The following is a 25447-nucleotide window of genomic DNA, read 5'->3' on the forward strand; positions in this document are numbered from 1 at the left end:
TCCTCGCTGCATCTACCGTGTCTAGCCCTGTTAGAATTTTATAAGTCTTGATGAGATCCCACACATCTTCCATGACCTGAAGATGTCCCAAAGTACTTTACAACCAGTTAAGGTTTTTTGAAGTGTAGTCAATGTGTACTGCAGGAAACATGGCAGCCAATTTGCACACATCATAGTCCAAACAACATTTATAAAGCATCTTTTACAACCTCAGATCATTCCAAAGTGTGTTATGGCCAATGGTGCAACGTAGGCAACATGACATCAATTTCAGCACAGCAATGAGACGGTGACCAGGAAATCTGTTTATTTTTAGTGACATGGATTGAGGGATAACTATTAAACCAGAATTCTCTGGATCATGCCATGGGATCTTTGACACCCATCTGAGAGTACAGTTTTACATCTCATCTGAAAAACAGCAAGGCCGAAGTGTTCCCATCTCACCCGTACTTAGTGCTTTGCTGCATGTCAGTGAGGTATTGAGCCACCAAGGTGAGGCTTTCCTCCTACACATACAAAGTGGCAGTCAGCGTGCAGACTATTGGTCAGGGCCAGAATACATTTGGTGGTCTTCTGTATCCGAGTCTCTATGTAGGTTGCCATTCTCTCCATGGAGCCGGCATCAATATAACCACCGGAAATACGATGGCATTCACACTGGAGATGGATTCACCCCATCTCTCTCGTGGCTATTCGAAATTCTGACAAACTCAAAATTCCCTATACCGCTCTACAATCTTGTTTTTTGTGCATGGTCCTCGGCAGTCTGCATCTACGTCAAGCTGGACAGAGTTTGGAGTGTCCTGCACCCTCTGACAGGGGCTCTCCATTGCTGTCCTTGACTCTAACAAGAGCTCCTGCTCACGTGATAAAAGGATATCTTTAAATGGAGGGCCCACCAACTCTATCTGCACTGATGGAGGACTCAGTAGCCTGTTCCCTAATTAGCTCCTCTATCATCCATGAAAGATCTCTGGAAGACCAAAGGCATGAGTTAGTGCTGACACAGGGAAAGGATGCAAACTCAAAGAGCTTATCATGACGTTTCAGTTAGTGGTGACTCCAACTCATTTCATAGTTAAGTGCCAACTGGAAATGCGATACCTATTGCTGTCACCAGGTCTGTGTGCCATCCCATCACTGCATCTCAGTACCTTACGATCAACACAGTAGGCAAACAATATCAGAGGAAAAGTATTGGAGAAACCCAAAGGTTTAAAAAGATGACAAATTCTCCAGACCTGACAGCCCACATTGTACAGAACTAAAAAAAAAGTTAGCCATAGTGATTAGTGGAAGAACTGGTTATGATTTTCTAAAGTTCACTAGATTCTAGAATATTCCCAGACTATTAGAAGCTAGCAAGTGTAAAACACTATCCAAGAAAGGAGGATGACAGAAAAGGGGGAACTATAGTCCAGTTAGCCTGACATCAATTAGCAAGAAAATGCTGATCTCTTATTAAGGAGCTTTGAACACTACACTTAGGAGGTTAGACAGAGTCAACAGGTCTTTAGGAATAGGAAATCACATTTGACATTTTTTTAATGGATGTAACCAGTATGACTTCATTACAGTCTTGGCCGAAACACGGACAGAACAGCTGAACTCAAAAGGTGAGGAGAGAGTAACTGCACTTGACACCAAGGCTGCATTTGACCGAGTGTGGCATCAAGGAGCCCTAGCAAAACGAGAGTCAGTCAATGTGAAGGGGGGGGGGGGGGGGGGGGCAGCAGGAACTCTCCACTGGTTGGAGTCGTAACTAGGACAAAGAATGATGATCTTGCCCAATCTCAACAACAGGACATTACTGCAGGAGTTCCTCAGGGAGTGTCCTAGGCCCAAGCACCTTCAGCTGCTTCATTGATGGTCTTCCTTCCACTAGGAGGTCAGAGTGGGATTATGCACTGATTGCAGAGTGTTCAGTAACATTTGCAACTCCTCAGGCACTGAAGCCATCCATAAGACCTGGACAACATTCAGGCTCAGCTTGATTAGGTACCAAGTGACTTTCATGGCACGCGAGTGCAAAAGTATGACCATCTCCAAAAGTGTAACAGCTTGACATTCAATGCCATTACCAATGATGAAATCCATTGGAAACAACATCCTGGGTGTTACCATTGACCAGAAAATTAACTGAATCAGATATATAAATGTGATTACAACAGCAAGTCAGAAGCTGAGGATTCTGTGGCAAATAACTCACTCCGACTCCCCAAGATCCATCTACAAGACGCAAGCCAGGAGTATGCTGGAATCCTCCCAACTTGCTTGAATGAGTCCAACTGTAATAAAACTCAAAGTTCAATACCATCTAGGACAAAGTAACCCATTTGGTAAGCACTTCATCCACCTTAAACATTCGCTCTCCACCATCTACAAGATGCACTGCAGCAAATCTCCTTCAACATCACCTTCCAAACTTGCAACACCCGGGAGCGATTCTCCCATCTCACTGCACTGAATTCTTTGCACAGTGGGCTGGAAGATTCAAGTGGTGCTTGATGCGCAGGTTCCGTTCTGGTGTCCCACCTCAAATAGCGTCTCCCAGTGCTGGATTTCTGACAGTGTCAGCTCTGTGCCTGAAATAGGCATGAAGCCACACTATACATGCAAACAAGCATGAACAACTGGTTTAAATTAGCAAGCCCAGGACTAAGTTCTCTGGGCCACTAACCTCTCCCACTCCACGAGGAGTATTTCACCCCAACAGTGACTACCATAATTCCCCACTTGCAGGGAGCTAGTGACCTCACTACAGTGAAGGGGGAAGGGGCAATCAAAACACCCACCACCCTCAGAAGGTTGGGTGCCCCCTGAGCTTTGGCCCCTTGGCAATGCCAGCCTGTGCCCCCTGGCATTGCCCAAGGAGCAAAGTGCCAATGCCTAGGGAGCACATTGGCATTACCACATGCCTGGTGAGCAGTGCCAAGGGGCTGAGGCCTCCAGGGCAATCAGTGCAGATGGGGGTCCCACTGCCACTCTGCACTTGGACTGAGTAACAGAGGGAGGCCAGTGATTGGGGTGGGAGGGCAGGGCCTGGACACGTTTGAGGGGCCAGCAAGCAGATTGTTTGGGGGTGGGCAGCGGTAGCAACGTGCGGGTCACAGGGTTGGCTGCAGACAGGGACATTGCGTATGTGCTGACCTAGGCACGTGCACAGTGGCCCACTCAAAGCTACGCTGCCAGCCCCTCCAGTGAGAGGTGCCACCCAGATTTTCAGTGCAATTCACGCGAGTGCCATCTGAGTACAGTGTTTGAGATTCATATTTAAACTCCCACTGACAAAATCCAGTGCGATTTCATCCAGTTCACGCGAATGCGACACTTGGATTTTTTTTTTGGGGAGAATGCCAGCTCGAGAGGCAGCAGATACAGGGCAACACCACCGAGTTTCCCTGCAAGCCACACACAATTCTTAGCTGGAACTAAATTGCCATTCCCTTTTGTTGGGTCAAATCCTGGAACCTCTTTCCTAAGAGCACTGTGGTATACCTACAGCAGATGGACTGCAGCAGTCCAAAAAGGCATTCACCATCACCGTCCCAAGGGCAATTTGGGATGCACAACAAAATACTGGCCTTGCTAGTGATGGAAATATTCTTGAATTTCTAAAAGTTGTTTGTTAAAAGGTACCAGACAAATGTTTAATAAGCAGATAAGGGCTGCTAGGGTTGGAGATAATGAGTTGGTATAAATAGACAATCGGTTCATGGATAGGAAGCAGCAGATTGGAAGAAAGGTGAAATTTTTAGGTTGGCGGGAGGTCAATGCTAGGGACTTGACTATTTACAATCTCTAGTAATGATTTAGAGACAGAAATTATAAAAGTTTACTGATGACACAAAGCTAGGTGGGAATGCGGAGAGAACACAAAGGCTTTGAAGAGATACAGGCAGCTTAAGTAAGTGGGCTGCAAGGCGGTGAATAAGAGTACAATGTAGGGAAGTTTGAGGTTATTTATTTTGACGGTAAAAATAGAAAAGCAGAATCTTTCTAAAGGTGTGAAACTTCTCAATGTTGATGTTTAGAGAGGAGAAATTGGATGCACTCACAGAAGAAACAAAGAAAAATGCATGCAAGTACAGCAAAAAAAAATTAGGAAGACAAATGGACTTTATTGCAAGGGGATTGAGTACTAAAATAAAAGGAGTCTTGTCACAATTGTGCAGAGATTTGTTGAGATCAGAGTTTTGGTCTCCAGATTTAAAAGGAGGATATATCTGCAACGGAAGCACATGAACGTACAAACTCGGAGTATTAGACCACTCGATCGTTCAAGCGTGCTCTACCAATCAATAAGATCATGGCTTATCGAACTTTAACCTCCACGTTCCTGCCTACCCCAGACATCATTTCACTGCCTTGCTTATTAAGTATTTATCTACCTCTGGTGGCCTAATGGTATTATTGCCAGATTTTTAATCCAGAAACTCAGCTAATCTTCTGGGGACTCACATCCAAATCCCACTACACAGATATGGAATTTGAATTCAATAAAAAAAAATGCCTGGAATTAAGAATCTACTGATGGTTATGAAACCAGTCAATTGTTGGAAAAACCCATCTGATTCACTAATGTCCTTTAGGGAAGGAAATCTGCTCTCTTTTCCCAGTCTGGCCTACATGTGACTGATTCTCAACTGCCCTCCAAGGGCAACTAGGGATGGGCAATAAATGCTGTAAAAAGGTCTGACAACACCAGGTTTCAGTCCAACCGATTTATTGGATAGTAAATTCACTAGCTTTCGGGTTAGCCCCTTCGTCATTCATCTGACGAAGGGGCTAACCCGAAAGCTAGTGAATTTACTATCCAATAAATCGGTTGGACTGAAACCTGGTGTTGTCAGACTTTTTACTGTGTTTACCCCAGTCCAACGCTGTCATATCCACATCATGACAATAAATGCTGGCCAGCCAGCAACACCCATGATCCGTGAATGAAGAAACTCAGACTTTGCCTCTACTGCCTTTTGGAGGAAGAAAGTTCTAGAGATTCATGACACTCTAAAAGAGGCTTCTCATCTCCATCTTAAATAGACCACCCCTTACTTTAAAGCAGTGACCCCTAGTTCTGGGCAGTACAGGTTCATTAGATTGGTCCCTCAGATGAGGGAGTTATTCTCAGATGAGTGGCTCAGTACATTAGGCCTTTTCTCTCTGGAGTTTATAAGAAGAGATAACCTCATTGAAAATGTACAAGATTTGACAGGGTCTGATTTCCCCCTCCTGGGGCTAGGAACCTGGAACATGGAAGCAGTCTTGGCATAAGGGGTCATTTAGCACCGAGACGAGGGGAAAATTTGTCGCTCAAGGGTGATGACATTCTCTGCCCCAAAGGGTTGTGGATACATCAACACTGAATATAGTTATTGGCAGTTGTCCCTGGATTTGAGGATGAAGTTTACTCTGGTTAGCGAGTTTCTGCCGTGGGTCGTGTATTCGGACAGGCTGGTTCTCAAACCACAGATCTTTCAGTACATGGAGCAGGATGTCCCATGAGGTAGTGAAACCTAGACTGCAGGATTTTCTTCCTTTCCTTCTCAGCTGATCATTAAAATGGGACTCAAAGCCAAATGCTGTTTGATAGACAGGTTGCTTCCATTTTGAACAATTGGTAGCAAGCTCCTTCTATTCATCAGTGACAACGTTGCTGCACTTTAAAGGAGAACTCAGGGTGTCAGAGTGTATTTAAAACCGAAATAGACAGATCTTTGGTCTCTCAGGGAATCGAGGGATGTGGGGAGCCAGTGGGAAAGTGGCGTTTATGCAGATAATAAGCCATTGTCATATTTACTGGCAGAGAAGGCTCAAGGGGCCACATGGCTAACTCCTTCCCCAGTTTTCATCTTCAAGGTGTCTTCTTCCTCTGTGCCTATGACTGCAAGTCCACCCACTTCTGCCCTGGAGTTGTACACTTCCTTTTCCAGCCCTCAGACGGCAATGAGTAACGTGTGTGAGAAGTGGAATGTGTATCAGGGAGGGGTTGAGAACAGTTGTGGAGGGTGACGGTAGAGGATGAGTGAGATGGCGAGAGGATGAAGACATACGTGTGTGCTGTTCAAATGGAGACTTGAGGTGGTGCTTAGAGAGAATGGAAAGTACAAAGTCATCAAGCTGTGCTGGAGAATACTAGAAAAGTCAAAGTGATACTCAATCTTTCTGACCTAATGAGGCCATTAAAGCAATATGGTAGCATAGCAGTCAGCACTGCTGCTTCACAGCATCAGGGACCCAGGTTTGATTCCCAGCTTGGGTCACTGTCTGTGTGGCGTTTGCATGTTCTCCTTGTGTCTGCATGGATTTCCTCCTGGTGCCTCCCACATTCTGAAAGATTTGCAGGTGCATTGACCCAAATTGGCACCGGTGTGTAGCGACTAGGAGAATTTCACAGTAACTCCATTGCAGTGTTAATGTAAGCCTTACTTGTAACTAATAAATAAACTTTACCAACACTGGAGCCAGGCTCTGAACACCCCACACTCCTGCTGCTGACATACTGAGCTACACCTGTTTAGCAATTGGGTGTCTGACATCTCCCACCCACCCAGAGGAAAGAGCACCTCCTTAATATTACCTCCAGTGAAGAGGAAAGCCATCCCACATCTTTGTCATGTTCTTGCCTTGAGTGGCCTTCACCAGCAAGGCTTCCTGCATTCATTGTGATCTGACCTGACCTCTGATCCCATGGTCCCTTTAAATTTAGGCTGCACACTGATTGGTCAAGAAACATGGAAGTAGGATGTTTATGTCATAGGTGAGCCAAGAAGGACCACGATAAAGCCCACTGACAGAACAAAACAGCCTCCCCACTGCATGCGAGTGCATCACAAAATTCCACCCAAATCTTCAGCAGCATGCAGGCTATACAAATTCAGACTTATAGCCAGAGATACACTGTTGTGTTGAAAATGGGGAGGAAAGGGTTAAGTTGTGGATATACTCACAATGATAGGAGCATTGAGTAGTAGTTTGGGAGAAGCAGAATGCTGCAGGAGATAAGACTTGCTGCTGCGTAAGTGACAAATACAAGAAAGATCAAAACTAGAGCAGCAGCTTATGCCCCAGCTCTTGTGCTGAGCTTCCAGTGAACAAGGGGAATCTCCTTGGACATTCACTCCGCTGATTATTGCTTTGTTATTCCTGGCCATAATTAGATGTTTAAACAGGAAACCATATAAAATAGGCTGGGGTATCCCAAACATACAGTACAATTAAATTTAATCAGATTAAACTTAATTTATTACAAAACTATTGTAATCCTAGACTCCTGGGAAGTCCATTAGCTCAGTTGGCTGGGAGATTGGTAATGCCAGTACATGTTCAATTCCTATACTGGCTGAGATTGTTAATGAAGGTTGCCTTCTCAACCTTACCCCTTGTCTGATGTGGTGATCCTCAGGTTAAATCACCAGTCAGCCCTCCATACCACCCCTCTATGGTGATTTTACCTTTCAATTTTAGAAATCTTCTGTTACCACATAGTTGAAGGATTAATTCAATATTGGTTAGGATCATGATAAAATTAACCATGCGCATTAGCCACTCCTTCCTTCCTGTTTTTCTGTGTTTCGTAGCGATCATATAATATGCATTATAATGTCTACACAGAGGACCATCTAGAGTAGCACAACCAATAGTATGATTGGCATTTTAGCTGCATTAATAAGCAATTGAAATCTCTGACATAGCACAGTGGAGCCCAGGGCAACCGCTCACACAACAATTTACTTTATAAACAGAGGAAAGTAGGATTCACATTAGAAGGAATGAATGAGGTAGGAGAGCCAGATTTTACAAAATGGGTGATCTTTTCCCCTCCACCCTGCTCCTGGTGCAGCAGAGATTGAAGAAAATGCAACAAAAATGGCCTATTTCTCCACCATCTTTAACACAGGAAAACGTTTCAAAAGCATTTAACAAGAGCATCACAAACAAGAAGGATAAGAACTCCAGTGTCAGGGAAACACCAGAACCTCCAGCTACCTCACCAGGTCATGCACCATCCTGATTCAGGGCTGCACCTTCCAAGTTGGATCATGATCCCACTGTAGGCCTCAACTCTGGGTTGGGAACGATACACATAGCAAGGAGTGGTGAGGTTGCTTATAACCCATTTTCCTCTACTTCTGCCCTGTCACTACAAGAACTACAGTGCTTTATGGTTTCACAAGGACAATAGAGAAGATTGGGAGATGTAGCTTTAAAAAGGAGCCTGCAAGCTTTTACTTTTCAAATCTTTTACATTTTAGACCCAGGTTGGTATTTTAGAACTTTAAATGAGTCACAGAAACCTTCTGTGGAAATCAATCATTTTCCCTCTGGGAACAACATTCTGCCAAGTTTATCCACTGAACATTGCATTGCATATTTCAGCAACACTATACAAGTATCTTCAGTCAGGAATTGAGATATACGAGGTGAATATTTTCTATTAGAGAACTTAAGTGATGCTTTTCCCGATTAATCTGATGTCCTTGAAGGACCCACTTCTAGTTGGATCTCTTTTTATTAGTGTCACAAGTAGGCTTACATTAACACTGCAATGAAGTTACTGTGAAAATCCCCTAGTCACCACATTCCAGCACCTGTTCTGGTACACAGAGGGAGAATTGAACATGGCCAATGCACCTAACCTGCGATGTTTGGACTGTGGGAGGAAACCCACACCGACACAGTAAGAATTTGCAAACACCACACAGTCACACGAGGCTAGAATCAAACCCGGACCCCTGGCGCTGTAAGGCAGCAGTGCTAACCACTGTGCCACCCATTTGCCTGGCCCTGACAAAATTCCCTCACAACAGTGTTAGGGAAAAAGCTGCCAGGAGAGAACCACAGAGAGACAATCCTGCATCTTCAGTTACCATAACCGGTCAATCGTTCATTTGGATTCTCAGTTGTTAACAAAACAGATAGAGTTATCTCGGAATTGTTGAGCTGTGGTGTTAGGGTAGCTCAAGGAACCAATGGCTGATATTGTTACAGCTTTTACAGAGGCAATGGCCCCTCCTCTGCTTTAAATCTATCCTGGACTGCCATATGCAAGGGCTTGTAAATTCCCTTCATTGTGTTGCAAATCTAAATAGTGAACTCTTGCAACTTACCCATGATTGGCAGCACATCCATGGAAACTATCTACATTCTAATCCACTGTTATCATTTTCTGTTTGTTCGGCTGGCTCCTGAGATCTAGCTCCTTTAGGCTCCTCAGCCAAGGACAAACATTTCATAATCGTGCTGTCTGATTCAGATTCCTCCTCTTCTTTCACTCTAAAAGATGCTTCTGCCCACTGATGTGCTGTGCATCGCACGGGTATCCTCTTGGGTTCCCAACCATCCCACTCCCGCACCTGCGCCCACCACCCCCACTCCCACCTTGCGCCCCACCATCTGGGATGTATCTGAGTTAGTGCTTGAGTACACAAGTGCCATGAAAGTGTGGGTGAGGCAGTCATTACAACAGTGGAGAAGGTACCAGGTTGTTCTTCTGGCTGAGGTTCAGTGTCTTGCTGAGAATGCCCTGGAATATATAAAAGAAAATAGATATGAGGGTGGGAACACTCATCATGGAAGCAGTATTGATTGAAAACATTGAAAAGGCACGTTGTGTTTTCCTTAAAGGTCAGGATAGCACTAAGAACTGCAAACAATTATTTTTAACCAACCTGTGCCTTCATGCTGATCTCCCAGTTCCCCATCTCCCACGTGACGGCCAGGTAGCAGAGAGCTATATTTCAGCAACAGGGGTTTGAGTGTAACTGGTCATTGTGATAACTCACTAACTTTTATACCTTTAATTACAGTGCGCACAATGTGAAATCATACACTTAACACTTCAAGATGTTCTTGTGTCTTCTGGAATCTTAGCTAATCCCATTAGGTTTTTAAAAACTTTTCATTACGGCAAAACATGGGAGCTGGCATTTACTGCACAAGTCAGTCCCTCTAGGGATCGCGACTGTTCAAAAAAAAAGTTATTGCCATTATCTTTACCAATAAGACATTAGCAAGATCCTCCTGAAACCTGGGGCTTATCCTCAGCAAACAGAATTTCTCCATGTACATCTTCCCCAATTCCCTGTGCTTTCAGCCACCAGGGGAGGCAATGGCCCAAGTGGTATTATCACTAGGCTATTAATCCAGAAACTCAGTTAATGTCTGGGGACCTGGGATCAAATCCCACCACAGCAGATAGTGGAATTTGAATTCAATTTAAAAAATTCTGGAATTAACACAATCTACTGATGACCATGAAGCTATTGTTGGAAAAACCCATCTGGTTCACTGATGCCCTTTACGGGAGGAAATCTGCCATCCTTACCTAGTCTGGCCATGTGACTCCAGTAACATGGTTGACTTGCAACTGCCCTCAGGCAACTAGAGATAGGCAATAAATGTTGGCCAGCCAGCAATGCCCAAGTTCAACAAATGAATGAAAATAAACTAAAGTGGCTCCACCCTTTCAAACATTGCAGCCGTACTTCTTCCTCTCCCTGACTGGTTTACTGCCTGTGGAGATGCACCCCTTGTGTAAATTAAGGGTATCTGAACATCCTCTCCTCCACCACACCAAAGTTTGAATTAGGTTCACATAGGTGGGCAGAAATCCTGTCCAACCACTTCCTCAGCAAACAGTTTCCAAACTGTGACAGAAGGAGTTGCCCAATTTACTTTTGATGCATGACATACAGCTTATTTCAGCAGAATTTCTATTACATTAGTTTTTATTAGTCTCTGTACCTCAGTCTACATGATTATCAGTCAGTCGCTAAGAATGTGCCCTGCTGGAAGCTGCTATGCACAGTTTATGTATTCCTGTTGCGGCACTATCTCCCCTCATTCTCTGCTGCTTATACACAGGTCCTCATCCAAGCAGAAATACCTGTGCATTTGTTATCCTCGGATTCCTGCCATTTGTTGAGAGTCAGTTCCAGCGAACACTGGATGTACCTGGGTGGGTGTATTTAAAAATGAGGTGATAACTCTGCAAAGCCATATGTTCCATTTCAGCAATGCTGGTTGCTAGGCACATTGACTTGCAGCAGGTGTGTAGCATTGTGAGATGGGGTAAATGCCTAAAAAACTTGAAAGAGCAAGTGTGTTCATATCAACGTGGTGGCAGTGGTTAGCACTGCCAACTCACAGCACCAGGGAACCAGGTTTGATTTTGGCTTTGGGTGACTGTTTGTCTGTGTGGAGCTTGCACATTTTTCCAGTGTCTGTATGGGTTTCCTCCTACTCAAGATGTGCAGGATAGGTGGACTGGCCATGCTAAATTGCCAGGTAATATTTCAAGATGCGTAGATTAGGGGGAAAAAAAAAAATCAGCCACGGTAAGTGTGTGGGGTTACAGGGATAGGGCAGGAGAGTGTGCTTGGGTAAAACAATTTGTCAAGAGAACCAGTGCAGATGCAGTGGGCTGAATGACCTCCTTCTGCACTATAGGGATTCTATATATATATATTTCCCCTTCCTGCTTCTTCAGGAGGAGAAACTGCAGCAAGTTGTTATTCTGCAGTGTTATTTGACCATTTAAACTGCTGCAGGTGCTGGATCTCTGTGGCAGCAACAAGTACCCATTTTGCACCCCTGTGATGACAATTTCCCAGACGATTCGCACAGAAATTGGGAGTCCAGCACAATTATAATTAACTTGAGATCCAGAGGCTGTCACTGGGTGAGCACCAGCTATAACTGGCAGACAAATAGCTTGCACCATCACACCTAAGGCCACAATCATCCTTGCAATGTAAAATCTTACTGTTCCCATGCACGGTTCACATTATCTCAGCTTATGCCATATTGCTGGTGTACTTGTTTGTAATTTAGGCAAACTGTGCAGTTAGCGTTCGGTCAGATAGAATACATGCAGTTGGCATGTTAGTCAGTTGTTACTACTGATAAAATAATAAGTTAATTCAAAACAACTTTGTAGCATTTTCCAGATACCTGCACTTCATAACTGTCCCTATTCCTTTGCCATCTATTTGCATTTAATTTACTGTTTCGTTTTGGGACACATTCATCTGTTTGGAAAAAAAAACTGGATTCTCTTTAGATTCCTTTCAACGAGGACGATTGATTCCTTTCAATGATTTTGAGATAGCATTGTTCCTGGCACATGGAGAGAGACTCTGAACAGTGCCAATTTCCTCCAACATAAAAAAGGAATGGACGACCAACCTTTACCTGAGAACTTCTTGTACCACCCAGTGAATTCATACTCCGAGTGACAAAGGAGTAGGTTGTGACGAAAAAAGTTCACTAGCCTTGAACAGCCATCAATGCCCTTCCGGGAGGCTGCCTTGTCTTCAAACTGATTGAAGTGAAATCCAGAGAACTGGAGACTTCAACCAAAGGACTCAATTTTCATTATCACGTGAGCAAACTTTGCTGTGTTAAAAAGGGTGTCTATGGCAAGGGCTTTGGTTTCATGAGAATACATTAGATATCTTTGTAAGAAATGTTGAATCATTGGCTTTAGCTTCACCAGACAGGCCCATATCATACAAGCCTTTACATTTCAGCATTCCATGACTCTGAGTGGTGCCCCCTTTGCAGGTGCCCATCTGAATCATAACAGTAGAGGCTGGCAAAGAGATGCTGAACAATTTCATTGTGATCAAAAATATGAGACACTTGTTATCTTTATGAATATCCAAATGGATCATAATTGATTTCAGTGTAGTAGCATCAAGTATTCTCTCAGTAGGTTCAAATTCTTAAAGCATGCTTGAAAATAGAAAATGGTAAAGGATCGGCACTCCATACAGCTGGCCTGAAAAACATTAGTTGTCCACTCCCTCAAATGCTTCATTCTCTAAGTATTTCCAAATTACCTACCCTCATTGAGCACTTTACATATTTAGCATTCTCTTTGAAAAGCGATAAATCTAAACTGCCTGTGCAACTTGTGTCGTCTAAGCTTGAGTTGAGATCCCAGAGCAATCTTAATCGATATTCAGCTTATTTATTTATGTAACAAACAGGAATAAAACCTTTGCTGAGCCATCTCTTCTGTGTGGTAAAATGTCCCAAGATCACCATCCCTGCATAGGTCAGATACCTTCAACTCTGTCGGTTTGATTGTAGACCAGCATAAGTGGCAATGTTTGGCTACACTTGCTGTTCCAATGATTGAAAATATATCAGATATTAGGAGGTGGTATACCAGTGCCTTGCACAGACTGTCACATTCTTGGCCTTTTGCTTCATCTCTCCAGCTTTGCGTCATAAGATCCAATTAGTTTTCCATATTGCTGTGTGCTGTTCCTTTCAGGTGTCCACATAACGTGAATATTACTTTTTAGGTCATAAACTCCAGAGTGTTCAATGGAGCCCACCTAGATTATAATTTTTGCATCTTGAATTTGGCTAGGATAAGCATGAGATGTTTCACTTTCGGTCTGATTCAAGTGACCCATGAAGGAGCTTTTATCAAACCAAGTTCATTTAAGAATATAGTTAACATGTATAATAAATAAAAAAAATCAGAAAGAGCATTTATCAATTACAAACAAGAAACAAAACAACTACTATAATGTATAACCATTAACTAAGATATCTAATGTATTCTAATCAAATCAAAACACTAGCCATAGACAAAACCCTTGAAATAGGTTTAATACAGCAAAGTCTGCTGCTCGCGTGATAATGGAAATTGAGTTCTTCAGTTGAATTCTGCAGTTCTCTGAATTTCTCTGAACAGTTTGAAGACAAGACAGCTTTGCAAAACACTAGAGACTCTGTTCCAGCCCCCAACAGCAGCAGATTTTCACCCTTCAGGAAAGCGAGATCTTGTTTTCAGCTAACCAGAATTATCAATTAGGAAGAGAGAGAAACACTTCTTTTTAGCTTGCTGTCCCTGCTAAAAAAAAACAAACTCAAACCTACAGCTCTAAGCACTTGAGGCAAGGTGGTGCAATCAATAATTACAATGTTGACAAAACAAAAGCAACAAATTAGCATAAGGCAAAGTCCCACATGGAGCAAACCTGCTTTCATTGCTGTGAGTTGAGGGCTAACACTAACAGTTGTTCAGGACAGTAGAAGAACTCTCCTGCTCTTTTTCAAAAAGTACAATGGAATCTTTTATGTTGAGCTGCACCAATGCCTCATGTTCAAAGGAGTATTCTTCAGGTGAAGGTCATGTGGAATTCAGATTACTCTATACCCCTGTATGCCGCTTCCTGAGAGGGACCTGAAACTGATTAGTCACATCTGCTGTGACTATAGACCAGCTTGTTGGCACTTGCATGGGGTGGAGGCTGGACAGAGTGGTTAATATTGTTTTGAGACTCAGCCCTCATCGAGACCACTCTATGCTGTTAGGAATTGATCTGAGAGATGGGTTTATGAGCAACGAGACCATGAATCATCTTATGTTTCTCTCTATCTTAAACCCTAAACTGAACATGAAAGCTTAAGCATTCACGAGACACTACAACTAAATTTATGCCACACAAATTAATCATACATAATTGTAAGACATAAAATCCAAGTGCAGTTGGGTTAGATGTATACTTGTAATGCTTCACATTCTAAATACATGGAAGACTGAGTTAAGATTGGATTCTTCACTGAGTGGCTGTCTTGAATGTAACAAATACCACTCTGAATAACCCTGGAGTTGCCCCCTGTCTCATTGAAGCCTGCAACCCCAGGTAAATATGCACATTGTTGACTGTCCCAAGTGGTTTGTCACAAACTACAGCATTTTATTTTTAAAAATGCTGTTCGTGAGACCATGGGTGCCGCTGGCTGGCCAACATTTATTACCCATCCCTAGTTGTCCAAGGGCAGTGGACAGTCAGCCACGTTGCTGTGGCTCTAGAGTCACATGTAGGCCAGACCAGGTAAAGACATCAGATTCCCTTCTGTAAAAAGGACATTAGTGAATCAGATGAGTTTTTCCAAAAATTGACAATGGTTTCATGGTCATCAGTAGGTTCTTAATTCCAGACTTTTTAAAAATTGAATTCAAATTGCACCATTTGGTTAGCACTGCTGCCAGGGACCTGGGTTCGATTCCCAGCTTGGATCACTGTCTGGACAATGGGAGGAAACCCACACAAAAGGTGCATAGGTTAGGTAGATTGGCTATACTAAACTGTCCCTAGTGTCCTAGGATGCATAGGTCAGAGGGATTACTGGGATAAGGCCTAGGTGTAATTGTTGGTGGTGCAGACTCAATGGGCTGAATGACTTCCCTCTGTGTTGTAGGGTTTCTACGATTTGCAACAGTGGGGTTTGAACCCTGGTCTCCAGAACATTTCGGTGGACTATTACTCCAGAAACTCAGCTATAATACCACTAGGCAATCTTGTCCCCATATTGTGGGCAAACAAGTGACCTGCTTGGATGGCTTGAGATCACTGAAGAGGAATTTCAAGAGTATTTTTCCCAAATTGACCTGGGGTTTTCGTTTATCTTGGGAGATTACTTTGGTGGGATCAGGGGGAAAATGTCTTGTTGTAATACTGCAGCTACAGTGTGGAGCAATCTTGATAAACCAGCTGGTCTTTTCATGCTGTCAATATTCTATGTCTGTACGAAGATCTTGTTAAAGCAACAACCTCCTTTCATAAAGGCATAATCAGACGTTCAAGATCCTAGTCGTGACAGCTGTGAAAAGAATCAAGCTAGTCCTTTGATCAGGAGGTTCCTTCTACCTATTCATTATTGGCATTACCTGGTCCTCCTCATGCACACTGCCCAATCTCCTGATGCCATTTCCTCTAGGATGGACGCCACTATGCTTTTGTTTGCAACAGTTGGTGGGAATGACAAGGTTCCCCGAGCTGTTGGGTTGCCCTAACATTGCTGGCAAGTGGATCTTCTGGGGTGCAAAAATAGAAATGATACTATTTGGGGGTTTTCCCTAAGACCCCAACCAGTACTTATGTTTCAATATACACAGATCCTCATCTGCTTGTATGGTTGTACGAGTGAGTGCAGGAGACAAATATTTTGAAAGTGTTAAGCCATGGTTTGGCATTGGCTGCCAACTTCACTCAGTCTTTCCTCAAAGTATCCAGTATGACCTCATGAAAGGGAGTCAAGGACCTTGATATTTTGGTAGCATCCTCTAGTTTAAGCCTGCTTCTTCCTGTTATCACCATCTCATTCTGGAAGCACTGCTGCCTCAGTGCCAGGGACCCAGGTTCAATTCCAACCTTGGGTGATTGTCTGTGTGGAGTCTGCATGTTCTCCTTGTGTGGGTTTCCTTCAGGTGCTGTTTTCTTCCCACAGTTCAAAGATGTGCAGGTTTGGTGGATTGGCCATGCTAAATTGCCCCTTAGCGTCCAAAGGTGTGTAGATTAGGGGGATTAGCAATGCTAACTGCATGGGGTTGGTGAACACTTCAGTGGTCACAGGCATTCAGCCTCTGACCTTCAGGTAAGCGTTCTCCAAGGCAGCCTTCACGACACATGACAGTGCAGAGTCGCTGAGCAGAAACTGATAGCCAAGTTCTGCACAAATGAGGACGGTCTCAATTGGGTTATGTCGCACTGTAACCCCCCATGACTTGCCTGGGTTTGCTAAACCTCACTCACTGTACTGTCTGGAGACAATACACATCTCTAACCTATGCATATGCTCTTTCCATTCACATTGTCAGCATCTTTAAGACTTGAATAGCAGGTTAGTTGTAAAGACTCGCATTCTAATCAGTAATCCTTAAACTGTCTGTGCTGTTATATGCTCTGTCTGAGGCCAGAACTCTCCATTCACCTGACACAGGGCAAACCCTGAAAGCTTGAGAGAGGTTTACTATCAAATAAATCGGTTGGACTTAAACCTGGTGTTGTCAGACTTCTTAAAATGCATGGGGTTACAGGGATAATGCCTGGGTAAGATGCTTTTTGGAGAGTCGTTGCTGATTTGATGGGCCAAATAGCCTCATTTTGCACGGTAGGGATTCTATGATTCTAAATTGAAGGAAGTTTTTTCTTTGGAGTGTGCAAAATTAAAAGAGCAGATAAAGTAACATAAATCTGCCCATTCTACATGTGAAGAAGTGAACGTGGATCTTGCAGGTGAGTTGTGGTAAAAGGATTTGCTGTGAGAATCCCATTAAAAGTTTCATTGTGACAGTAGTTCCAATTGTAAGGTGCAGATTGAACTCTGCCCTATGTAGTATTGACATGCAGGGCAAGCATTTGAGCGCTGCGAACGTATTCGAAATGTTCTGTATTATTGCTGCCAAATACAGAAGGTTGGGAAGAACAATTTGCCCCATACATGACTATAGCAGCTAACTAGTGTAGGAAACTATTGGGGTAGCCTTTCCTCGATCATTTTCTTCCTCACCGGCAGCATGGTTAGCACTGCTGGCTCACAGGGCCAGGGACCTGGGTTCAATTCCCAGCCTGGATCACTGTCTGTGCAAAGTCTGCATGTTTTCCTCGTGTCTGCGTGAGTTTCCTCCAGGTGCTCCAGTTTCCACCCACAGTCCAAAAGATGTGCTGGTTAGGTGCATTTACCATATAAAATTCCCCGTCCTGAACAGGTGGCGGAATGTGGTGACTAGTGGATTTTCTCAGAAAGTTCAATGTTAAGATAAGCCTACTTGTGATGCTAACAAATACATTTTAAAATAAAACTTTAAAATTTTTTTTTAAGGATGTCGGTATTGCTGGCAAAGCCAGTAATTGTTGCCCATCTTTAATTGCACTTAACATGAGAATAAACCTTAAAAGCAGCGAGGTCATATTCAAGAAATGGAATACCTTTAAGAACATTCAACTGAGAAAGTAGGATTGTACACAAAAACAATTAGTGATTGCTGAAAGCAACTTTACTTTTTTAATGATCTTATTAATCCATTTAAAGTACATAGCCTTCAGGGAGAAAGGTGACAAAAGTTATTAGAAACAATGAGAACCTTGAAAAAAATGTAAGGAAGGCAGTCCACGCGGTAAAGATGAAACAAGAAATGAGTTCTCAAAGCAAAATCCAACAGTAAAAAATTGTTCCCACATCATAACAAGATGGTTATTGAAAACTAAGGGATTCCTTCAACGTGCAGTCAAGGTTGAAATTTTGGAACCCGATTTGGACATTACAATTGTATTCCGAGTTTTATACTTTGTCATATCAGTGACTTCACCATCCCTGACTGCTTTCCAAACGCCTCAGGATGCTGCATGAAGGTTTCCCTGACAATATCTTCTAAAAAACCCAGAGAATAGCTTGGGGGGGGGGGGGGCGGGGGGGTGGTGGTGGTGGTGGTGGTGGTGGTTAATATTGCCTGGTGTGCGCTTACTTCAGAATTACCCAGATCCAAATGCATCAGGCTGTATTTATCCGCATATGGGCCCATTCCCTCAGTGCATCAGAATTGTTGTGTCCTTATTTATTTGATCTAGGTGAGTGAGGAGAACATGCAAGATAATCCTGTCCTAATCAGATGGAAAAAAAAAGTCACTTTGGTTTCACTTAAATACTTTAAGACTAATTTTTAAGTTAACTATGCTTACTTTCCAGTGAGACTACTTTACCCTAAAAATAAAATATGTTGGAAAACTTCACTTGGCTCTATCACAGTACAGATCCAATTGATATTGGGACAGGATAGCCACTGCAGTGAAACATTGCTGTCTATGGCCTTTCAGCTAAAGTGCACCAAGGGGCTAAAATTGTATAGAACCTTTCAGGCTACATGAATCACACTGAATGCATAAATATTACATGTATGACTATTGTGTTGAAGACTTTAGAATGCAACATGATGTATGTAGAAAATTGGAATATCATTGCATTTTCTGTAACAGTCATTTCAAAATACTTTCATAGAATCCCTACAGTGCAGAATGGCCATTCAGCCCATTGAGCCTGCAACAATCCCATCCAGGCCCTCTCCCCATAACCTTCATGGATTTACCCTGCTAGTCCCCAAACACAAAAGGGGCAATTTATCGTGGCCAATCAACCTAACATTGTAATATTCTTTTAGATTAATAAAATAAGCATTTTTACAAAGAACAAAAACCAGGCACATTTTTGGTTCACCCAGTGCCTATTTTATTTATTTGACATTGGCCTGACCAAACGGAAAACATCCCCAATCGTTCTTCCCATCAACATTGTTCTTTAATCTGTTTCGATTTTGCCATACTGAATTTCTATTCTAAGTCATCTGTGGTCCCTTAAATATTTCCCATTTTATTAAAAAGTTCAAAGTGTTCAAACAGGTTTTACACTCCTTTTAAACATGCATTTTAAAGTTGGGAATGTGAAGCTAACTACAACTCCCCGTTCAAACAGAGCCAAACAGTCCCCTTCTGTGTTCTAATTTTCTATAATACTACAATTTTTACATCATTGTTTACTTTTGTACATCTTCATGAGTACATCAGTTCTAATAATACCATCACCAGATCTTGGGTGCTTCTTTACTTTTACCTTGAATACCAGACCAGAGACATTATTGAATATGGAATTCAAAACAGCCCATAACTGTTCAACATGCTAAGTAACAATCATACATCAATTCTGAAAGTAAGATCTTATTCCTGGGTTCCCCTTGTTGCATTTTTATTTAATGCGTGTATGTTTCAAGACCCTTAAGAAATCAAATTTTGATCTTTCAGATCATCTGATGCCTCAAACAAAACTAAAAATTGCTTTATTTTCTTTAATAGCTGTAACAAATTATATTATCTTTGGTATGCTTGATCATCTAGAAGGATGGCAGTTAATGTTTCTATCTAGATAGAATCTTAAAACTTGACAAGTAAAATGTAATCGATTCAGGGATTACCACTGAAAACCTACAAAGTGGCCCAGAGCTTGATGAGGAAATAACAGCATGTTAAATGCAGAAGTACACAAAAATCTCAGCGCTCTGTGGCAAGCAAGAGGTATGTCATAAGAAGCAAATTGCTGGGAGATTATGGCCTCAAAGATCAGAACTCGCCAATGACCTCTCCATTAGTTTCAAGAAATGGCTGCATTTGCACTGTTGAAACAAATCAAATTCAGCACAGAAAGTTAGGGCTGGTAATTAACAACATTAAAGATACTTTTGACAATGGGATTTGTGTTTTCCCCAGTGCCTCTCAATCTCCGAGTCCACAAAGGAAAAAAGTGAAACATTAAGTTTAAGACGTCAAATGTTTTAATTTTTTTTCTTACTTTTTCTCCCAATTTTCAAATCCAAGTTTTCTACAATGAATCTGACTCTAATTTGCCCTCGTTCTTTCTCCATCATCCTGTTCCTTTCTATTTTAAAAGTTTTATTTGTTAAGAAACCAGACTGCCCCCCCCTCCTCCTCCACCAACACCAAGGTGCCAACCATCCAGTTGTACTCACTGCACTGTTAGCAATTATAGTCATGAATGTTCCAAGTCACCCAACATACAAAGTCTTTTTGGGAATTGCTTTCAGGTTACCACTGTGCAGAAAAGTGCTTTCTGATCTCACTTCACGAATGATCCAAAGATTACCGCCAGAATTCCCCAACCTTGCCCAAGGCTGGGATTCTCCAGTCCTGCTGCTGTGAATGGAGATTTGGCTAGATGCCAAATTCTCCCTTCTCGCTGGCAGCTCTGGCAGAGTGTACAGCAGAGAATTCTGGCATTATGTATTTTTGTTCTGGATCTCTAAACAGAGGGAGTAGTTTCAATATATTTACCCAGTTGAATCTCTTAATGTGAAATACTTTGATTAGCTGACCACGGAACCTTCCAATTCACAAGAATAAGAGCCAACTTTATGCAACCTGTCCTTATATTTTAACCCTTTCTATTCTCCCGTAAAGAGGCCCAATTTCTCTAGTCCCTTGTCGTAAATAAAACCTCATATCTTTTACGCCATCAGATTAAGTCTCTGTGGCCTTGACAGTTCTAAAATAAGGCTTTACTTTATAAGGATATGAAATCAATATCCAAATTGCAACCCAACTGGTAGTTGAGGACTGGTGAATTTGCAATTTAAAAAAAAGGATTTGTATCAAAGTTTCTGACCTGTATCCTTCAGTATGTTTTAGAATTGGTGACCTTTATCTCTTAGTCTTGTTTAGATTTAGCGATCCAATCCTCTCCATTTCTGATTCGGTGACTTGGTGTCTGTCAGACAAGTCAGCAAATATAACAATCTATCTTAGATTTGATAACCTGGAATCTTGGAAGCATTAGTTTTGTGTATCTATTTTATAGCCACTCAGGTTTTTCCCCATGCCTTGCTAAGTCACTGTTTTCTTTTGACTTGGAGACCAGCACTGCTCAACCCACATTCGAGTTTATGACTTCAGCCTATAAAAGTTCTTAGATTTGACAAGTAGGTCTCAGTTTATTGATTGTATAGTTTGCAATTCTCTTAGATTTGTAATCTGCACCTCTCAGTGTCTGTTGGGTGTCATGACCTCTGCTTGGGCGGCTGTTAGGTTTATTAATCTGTGTATAATGCTTAAGGTTTAATTTACATCTTACAGGCTCTCTTAGCTTTAGTAACCTGCACATTTCTGTCTCTTAGACCTCAGGTGCCCCTTCAGTCTGTTAGATTGGGCAACTAGTGCCTCAGTTTCTTATAAAAAGAGTTGTTTTTTTAAAAAAAACATTCTGTAACTTGCTATTTGCATTAGATATGATCCAATTGCTCTTAGGTTTCCTACTCCGCGGATTTAACATTTAATTCTTCATTTGGATTTCATCACTTTCACCTCCCTTAGGATTGATGTTCTTCTCAGTCCATATTGGACATGACACCTGAACTTTTTAGCCTTTATTAAAAATTGGCGCCCTGTACCCTTCTGTGTCCCTGCTACTTTATCCACGCTTCAGTGGTCTCTTGCATTTGATGGCCGGCTCTTCTCTCGTCTGTCTCTCAAGAGTTTCTTCGATTTCTGGAATCAAACCTCCCTAACTGTTTTGAATCCACACGTAATTCAGTCAGCACCTCACAAAGACCTCAACATTTATCATCACAGAGTCAGCAGAGTGCTGAAACCCATCCAGCGCACACAAAGGTAGCACCAGTGAACTGTGGACTGGACACAACTGAGTAAATACTGTAGCAGGTACAGTCCATCGAACAGATCCTTATGATTGTTTGAACATCATAGCAAATATTAACAAACGGCTTGACATCCTTGGGACTTGTTTTTGTTTTCCCCCAGCATCTATTTGTTTCTTTTTAAAACCACTCATTGGCAATCTTGACAGTGTCACTAATTCTTTAGTCTTACTTACATGAGCAGTCACACTGCTGTCGGCTCTTTTTTTAATTCTGCTAATGGACAGGAGGCAACTGTTGCATTAGCTGAGCGTTCACTTGTTGATCTTTGCTGGTGGAAGTTGCTGTGCGGACGATGTTCGGGGAAATGAAGCTGGTTCGGGAAATCTCTTCTTCACACTGGTCTCCAATATTTGTCCTTTTGTCCTCTGTTGGCACAGAATCGCGTTACAGAATCACCCTTGCGGTCTACCAGCTCAGCAAGCAACAGCAGTAAAAAGAGTACAGGAATGTAGAGGGTCTATCTCTCCCTTTCGCTCTCACTCTCTCTATCGCCCAGTCTAGAATGGCTCCACAGAGGACAGGCAATATGCATGGTGAGCTCAGGGAAGCAGAGCCAAGCCTTTCTCTGATTGAAGTGGGAAGGCCATGAGCAGTAGATGCTTATCGTCAGCCAATCAGAGAGTACTGGAATTAGCAGTTGCTACAATGCTCATTATCCCCCTCTCGCTCTCAGTGCTGGAGGTACCTCAAAGGGCGGGTGATAATGAAGACAGAATGCCAGTGTGAAGCAGACAAAATGTTACTGTGAGCTTCTATTTATGAAACAAGTGTATATTTCCCTCCATTCAAATCTTTTGTCACAGCCTCCATTTAAATAAATTTTAACGCTGAAGTGAGAACATTATAACATCCACGACCTGAGCACAAAATGGATATTCGCAGTGTATTGCTGTTTATAATAGGACATGCAAGCCCTGATCTCTTAACTCAGGGCGGCAGTTGTTCATAGGGACGGGGGGTGGTGGTGCTGTCAGCCAAAGCCAATGATAAATCATCCTGACTTCAGCAGGGCAAGGCTCAGCAGATGAAAATTCCCAGGATTTTTTGTTTGCACATGATAGCGGAGCGAAGGGCAGGCGGGAGGGACTGGAATGTTGGTTGGCAGGAGGGTCACTGCCAGGGATTGAAGGAACTGCCTAGGTAAGACATTGGGTGGGGTTCGGGGAAGGGGGGGTAATGCTGTCAGCAGGAGGTAAAGCCAGGCCAGCCAGGACTAACACAAAAGCAAAACACCGGGAATGTTGGAAATCTGAAACCAAAGCAGAAAATGCTTGGAATAATCAACAGCTGGGACAGCATCTATGGAAAGAGAAACTGAGTGTGGGCACAACTTTACCTGCTGTTCACCCCACACTATTACCCTCCGTTCACCCCACACTCTTACCCTCCGTTCACCCCACACTCTTACCCTCCGTTCACCCCACACTATTACCCTCCGTTCACCCCACACTCTTACCCACCGTTCACCCCACACTCTTACCCTCCGTTCACCCCACACTCTTACCCTCCGTTCACCCCACACTCTTACCCTCCGTTCACCCCACACTCTTCCCTTCCGTTCACCCCACACTCTTACCCACCGTTCACCCCACACTCTTACCCTCCGTTCACCCCACACTCTTACCCTCCGTTCACCCCACACTCTTACCCTCCGTTCACCTCACACTCTTACCCTCCGTTCACCCCACACTCTTACCCTCCGTTCACCCCACACTCTTCCCTTCCGTTCACCCCACACTCTTACCCACCGTTCACCCCACACTCTTACCCTCCGTTCACCCCACACTCTTACCCTCCGTTCACCCCACACTCTTACCCTCCGTTCACCCCACACTCTTACCCTCCGTTCACCCCACACTCTTACCCTCCGTTCACCCCACACTCTTCCCTTCCGTTCACCCCACACTCTTACCCTCCGTTCACCCCACACTCTTACCCTCCGTTCACCCCACACTCTTACCCTCCGTTCACCCCACACTCTTACCCTCCGTTCACCCCACGCCCTTCCCTTCCATTCAACCCACACTCTTACCCTCCGTTCACCCCACACTCTTACCCTCCGTTCACCTCACACTCTTACCCTCCGTTCACCCCACACTCTTACCCTCCGTTCACCCCACACTCTTACCCTCCGTTCACCTCACACTCTTACCCTCCGTTCACCCCACACTCTTACCCTCCGTTCACCCCACACTCTTCCCTTCCGTTCACCCCACACTCTTACCCTCCGTTCACCCCACACTCTTACCCTCCGTTCACCCCACACTCTTACCCTCCGTTCACCCCACACTCTTACCCTCCGTTCACCTCACACTCTTACCCTCCGTTCACCCCACACTCTTACCCTCCGTTCACCCTACACTCTTACCCTCCGTTCACCCCACACTCTTACCCTCCGTTCACCCCACACTCTTCCCTTCCGTTCACCCCACACTCTTACCCTCCGTTCACCCCACGCCCTTCCCTTCCATTCAACCCACACTCTTACCCTCCGTTCACCCCACACTCTTACCCTCCGTTCACCTCACACTCTTACCCTCCGTTCACCCCACACTCTTACCCTCCGTTCACCCCACACTCTTACCCTCCGTTCACCTCACACTCTTACCCTCCGTTCACCCCACACTCTTACCCTCCGTTCACCTCACACTCTTCCCTTCCGTTCACCCCACACTCTTACCCTCCGTTCACCCCACACTCTTACCCTCCGTTCACCCCACACTCTTACCCTCCGTTCACCCCACACTCTTACCCTCCGTTCACCTCACACTCTTACCCTCCGTTCACCCCACACTCTTACCCTCCGTTCACCCTACACTCTTACCCTCCGTTCACCCCACACTCTTACCCTCCGTTCACCTCACACTCTTACCCTCCGTTCACCCCACACTCTTACCCTCCGTTCACCCCACACTCTTACCCTCCGTTCACCCCACACTCTTACCCTCCGTTCACCCCACACTCTTACCCTCCGTTCACCCCACACTCTTACCCTCCGTTCACCCCACACTCTTACCCTCCGTTCACCTCACACTCTTCCCTTCCGTTCACCCCACACTCTTATCCTCCGTTCACCCCACACTCTTACCCTCCGTTCACCCCACACTCTTCCCTTCCGTTCACCCCACACTCTTACCCTCCGTTCACCCCACACTCTTACCCTCCGTTCACCCCACACTCTTACCCTCCGTTCACCCCACACTCTTACCCTCCGTTCACCCCACACTCTTCCCTTCCGTTCACCCCACACTCTTACCCTCCGTTCACCCCACACTCTTACCCTCCGTTCACCCCACACTCTTACCCTCCGTTCACCTCACACTCTTACCCTCCGTTCACCCTACACTCTTACCCTCCGTTCACCCCACACTCTTACCCTCCGTTCACCTCACACTCTTACCCTCCGTTCACCCCACA

The 25447-nt window shown here is 43.9% G+C and overlaps 1 protein-coding gene across 3 annotated transcripts in view; it reads right to left on the reverse strand.

Annotated features, from left to right (window-relative positions):
• The window catches only part of slc1a6 (solute carrier family 1 member 6), a 122749-nt gene that overhangs the window by 68785 nt on the left and 28517 nt on the right, over positions 1–25447 (reverse strand). For 2 of the 3 annotated variants that reach the window (XM_080213142.1, XM_080213141.1), the window contains exon 2: positions 22204–22395. The gene's annotated coding sequence lies outside the window, so the exon portion shown is untranslated. Of the gene's footprint in view, positions 1–22203; positions 22619–25447 lie in introns of those variants that run through there. The other variant, XM_080213140.1, reaches the window with a different exon arrangement.

Source organism: Carcharhinus amblyrhynchos, chromosome 26 (assembly GCF_965287045.1).
Source record: "Carcharhinus amblyrhynchos chromosome 26, sCarAmb.v2.hapA, whole genome shotgun sequence".
NCBI lineage: Eukaryota > Metazoa > Chordata > Chondrichthyes > Carcharhiniformes > Carcharhinidae > Carcharhinus > Carcharhinus amblyrhynchos.